The following is a 4567-nucleotide window of genomic DNA, read 5'->3' as shown; positions in this document are numbered from 1 at the left end:
AAAAGCAGTTTAGTCCCCAACTTAGCCCATAAACATCTCCAAAAGTGGCTAAGAAATTTAGTATCACGATCTGAAACAATAGTATTTGGCACACCATGCAAGCGAATAATTTCACGAAAGAACAAATCAGCAACATTAACAACATCATCGCTTTTATGACATGGTATAAAGTGTGCCATTTTCGAGAATCTATCCACGACAACAAATATGCTATCCCTCCCCTTCTTTGTTCGAGGTAAACCTAAAACAAAGTCCATAGATATATCCTCCCAAGGAACACTAGGTACAGGCAAGGGCATATATAAACCATGAGGATTGAGTCGTGACTTAGCTTTTTGACATGTAGTGCAGCGAGCAATAAAACGCTCAACATCCCGTCTCATCTTTGTCCAAAAGAAATGTGTAGCAAGTACGTCCTCCGTCTTCTACACGCCAAAGTGTCCCATTAATCCTCCTCCATGCGCCTCCTGCAACAACAAAAGACGAACGGAGCTAGCTGGAATGCATAGCTTGTTAGCACGAAACACAAATCCATCGTTAACAACAAACTTGTTCCACATTCTTCCTTCTTTACAATTCTGCATTACATCTTTAAAATCAGCATCATGCACATATTGATCTTTGATGGTCTCCAAACCGAATATTTTGAAGTCAAGTTGTGAAAGCATAGTATAGCGACGAGACAATGCATCAGCAATAACATTTTCTTTTCCCTTCTTGTGTTTAATGACATAAGGGAAAGTCTCAATGAATTCAACCCATTTAGCATGTCTACGATTGAGTTTAGCTTGACTTTTAATATGTTTCAAAGATTCATGATCAGAATGTATAACAAATTCTTTGGGGCATAAATAATGTTGCCATGTTTCTAAAGTCCGAACAAGAGCATATAATTCTTTATCATAAGTAGAATAATTCAGACTAGGCCCACTCAATTTTTCAGAAAAGTATGCAACAAGTTTGCCATCTTGTAATAACACACCGCCTAATCCAATTCCACTAGCATCACATTCAAGCTCAAAAGTCTTATTAAAATCATGAAGTTGGAGTAAAGGAGCATGTGTCAACTTATCTTTCAATACCGAGAAGGCTTCTTCCTGTGCGGTACCCCAAAGAAAAGGCACATCTTTCTTTGTAAGCTCATTGAGAGGTGCAGCAATGGTGCTGAAATCTCTCACAAAACGCCTATAGAATCCAGTGAGGCCAAGAAAACTCCTCACTTGTGTGACCGTTTTGGGCTGTGGCCAACTCTCAATAGCTTCAATCTTGGCTTTATCAACTTCAATTCCCTGTGGAGTAACAACATAGCCAAGAAAAGATACTCGGTCGGTGCAAAAGGTGCACTTCCCAAGGTTACCAAACAAACGTGCATCATGTAGAGCAATAAAAACAGCACGTAAATGTTCCAAATGTTCTTCCAAAGATCTGCTATAAATCAATATGTCATCAAAGTAAACTACCACAAATCGTCCAATGAAAGCACGTAAAACTTTGTTCATTAATCTCATGAAAGTACTAGGTGCATTAGTTAACCCAAAAGGCATGACTAACCACTCATATAATCCAAACTTAGTTTTAAATGCTATTTTCCATTCATCTCCCAATTTCATACGAATTTGATGGTAGCCACTACGCAAATCAACTTTGGAGAATATTGTAGAGCCACTCAATTCATCAAGCATATCATCTAGCCTAGGAATAGGATGACGATAACGAATAGTAATATTATTAATGCCTCTACAGTCAACACACATACGTGATGTACCATCCTTTTTGGGCACTAGAATAATAGGAACAACACAAGGACTAAGGGATTCGCGTATATAACCTTTGTCGAGAAGCACTTGTACTTGACGCATAATCTCCTTCGTCTCCTCTGGATTGGTACGGTATGGTGCACGGTTTGGCAGTGAAGCATCGGGAATTAAGTCAATCTGATGCTCAATCCCTCGAATAGGCGGTAATCCCGGTGGCACGTCTTGTGGAAAAACGTCAGCGAACTCCTGCAAAATGTTAGTGACAGTAGGAGGCAAAGAGGAAGGCACGTCCTCGAATGAAAATAATGCCTCTTTGCACACAAAAGCATAGCAAACAGATTTGCTGAAATCTAGCTCATCAATATCAGATTTGGTGGCAAATAAACATGCACTTTTCAATTTAATTTCAGAAGCAACACTAGATGGTTTATTATTAGGCTTCATTTGTTGCTCAAATTCTTTTGCCACAATCTGATTTTCACTCTTATTCTTCTCCTGTTTTGCTTTATTAGCTCTATTAATATCATCTTTCAAAATGGAATCAGGAGTCATAGGAAGCAAAGTAATATTTTTATCCTTATGAACAAGAGTATAGTGATTGTTTCTACCATGGTGTACAGAGTTTTTATCAAATTGCCATGGTCTACCAAGTAATAAGGAACATGCTTGCATAGGTACCACATCACAATCAACATAATCAGCATATGTAGAGATACTAAAATGCACACGAACAGTACGTGTTACCTTAACCTTGCCGCTGTTGTTGAACCATTGGATGTAGTAAGGATGTGGATGTGGTCTTGTGGTGAGAGAAAGCTTCTCCACCATCTCCATGCTAGCCAAGTTGTTGCAGCTCCCTCCGTCTATTATGACGCGCACAGAACGTTCTTTCACAACTCCCTTGATAGAGGCAAAGGTGTCCCGTCTTTCGATGAGATGATGGATTTCGCTTTGGTGGAAGTCGACTTTGACGATCCGACTACGAACGTGCGAGGACGTCGCGCCTTAGCAATCGCTAAACCAACTCCGAGAGGTTATTGACCACGCCGGAGCACGATCAACCTGACCACGAGGGTCTGTTTCCTGCGAGCAAACGAAGAACAAGCAAGAAACTAAGATTGCAATCTGGATATTGCGAATATAAGATGAAAGCTTTATTGATCAAGGTGGGGTTCTGTGACGCCTTTGTCTGGTCGTTGAACACAAACGAAGTACGCGAAGTTGCAGCTATGGCGAACTTTTAATCTAAACAAAACCCAAAGTCTAAACGATGCCCTAAGGGCTATATATATGGAGGAAGAGGGGGGAATTTCGTGGCCCTTGGTGGAGGGGTCCGAAATCAACCCTATCTCTTGTTTCCCCTAGCATCACATTCAAGCTCAAAAGTCTTATTAAAATCAGGAAGTTGGAGTAAAGGAGCATGTGTCAACTTATCTTTCAATACCGAGAAGGCTTCTTCCTGTGCGGTACCCCAAAGAAAAGGCACATCTTTCTTTGTAAGCTCATTGAGAGGTGCAGCAATGGTGCTGAAATCTATGACAAAATGCCTATAGAGTCCAGCGAGGCCAAGAAAACTCCTCACTTGTGTGACCGTTTTGGGTTGCGGCCAACTCTCAATAGCTTCAATCTTGGCTTTATCAACTTCAATTCCCTGTGGAGTAACAACATAGCCAAGAAAAGATACTCGGTCGGTGCAAAAGGTGCACTTCCCAAGGTTACCAAACAAACGTGCATCACGTAGAGCAATAAAAACAGCACGTAAATGTTCCAAATGTTCCTCCAAAGATCTGCTATAAATCAATATGTCATCAAAGTAAACTACCACAAATCATCCAATGAAAGCACGTAAAACTTCGTTCATTAATCTCATGAAAGTACTAGGTGCATTAGTTAACCCAAAAGGCATGACTAACCACTCATATAATCCAAACTTAGTTTTAAATGCTGTTTTCCATTCATCTCCCAATTTCATACGGATTTGATGGTAGCCACTACGCAAATCAACTTTGGAGAATATTGTAGAGCCACTCAATTCATCAAGCATATCATCTAGCCTAGGAATAGGATGACGATAACGAATAGTAATATTATTAATGCCTCTACAATCAACACACATACGTGATGTACCATCCTTTTTCGGCACTAGAATAATAGGAACAGCACAAGGACTAAGGGATTCGCGTATATAACCTTTGTCGAGAAGCTCTTGTACTTGACGCATAATCTCCTTCGTCTCCTCTGGATTGGTACGGTATGGTGCACGGTTTGGCAGTGAAGCACCAGGAATTAAGTCGATCTGATGCTCAATCCCTCGAATAGGCGGTAATCCCGGTGGCACGTCTTGTGGAAAAACGTCAGCGAACTCCTGCAAAATGTTAGTGACAGCAGGAGGCAAAGAGGAAGGCACGTCCTCGAATGAAAATAATGCCTCTTTGCACACAAAAGCATAGCAAACAGATTTGCTGAAATCTAGCTCATCAATATCAGATTTGGTGGCAAATAAACATGCACTTTTCAATTTAATTTCAGAAGCAACACTACATGGTTTATTATTAGGCTTCATTTGTTGCTCAAATTCTATTGCCACAATCTGATTTTCACTCTTATTCTTCTCCTGTTTTGCTTTATTAGCTCTATTAATATCATCTTTCAAAATGGAATCAGGAGTCATAGGAAGCAAAGTAATATTTTTATCCTTATGAACAAGAGTATAGTGATTGTTTCTACCATGGTGTACAGAATGTTTATCAAATTGCCATGGCCTACCAAGTAATAAGGAACATGCTTGCATAGGTACCACATCACAATCA

This window comes from Triticum aestivum, chromosome 7A, assembly GCF_018294505.1.
Source record: "Triticum aestivum cultivar Chinese Spring chromosome 7A, IWGSC CS RefSeq v2.1, whole genome shotgun sequence".
Classification (NCBI taxonomy): domain Eukaryota; kingdom Viridiplantae; phylum Streptophyta; class Magnoliopsida; order Poales; family Poaceae; genus Triticum; species Triticum aestivum.
The sequence above is the reverse complement of the archived record's forward strand: the minus strand, read 5'-3'. Positions refer to the sequence as shown.